Genomic DNA, 202 nt, shown 5'->3' with positions numbered 1-202 from the left:
TTTTTACAGCCCCAGACGGGAGGAGGACGCAGCCTCCCTGCTGCTGCCCGGAGCCCTTCCCCGGCGGCCCCGGATCATCCGACGCGTCCTGGGAGAGAAAGTGGCAGAGGAGGAGAAGGAGGAGGAGGAGGAGGCGGTGGTGAAGGAGAGAGGCGTGGGGGAGGGGAGGCTGGCGAGGGGTGAGGGAGGGTCGGGAGAAGAG

The sequence above is a fragment of the Phaethon lepturus genome, unplaced genomic scaffold, assembly GCF_000687285.1.
Source record: "Phaethon lepturus isolate BGI_N335 unplaced genomic scaffold, ASM68728v1 scaffold44908, whole genome shotgun sequence".
In the NCBI taxonomy this organism is placed as follows: Eukaryota; Metazoa; Chordata; class Aves; order Phaethontiformes; family Phaethontidae; genus Phaethon; species Phaethon lepturus.
This window is presented reverse-complemented; position numbering follows the sequence as displayed.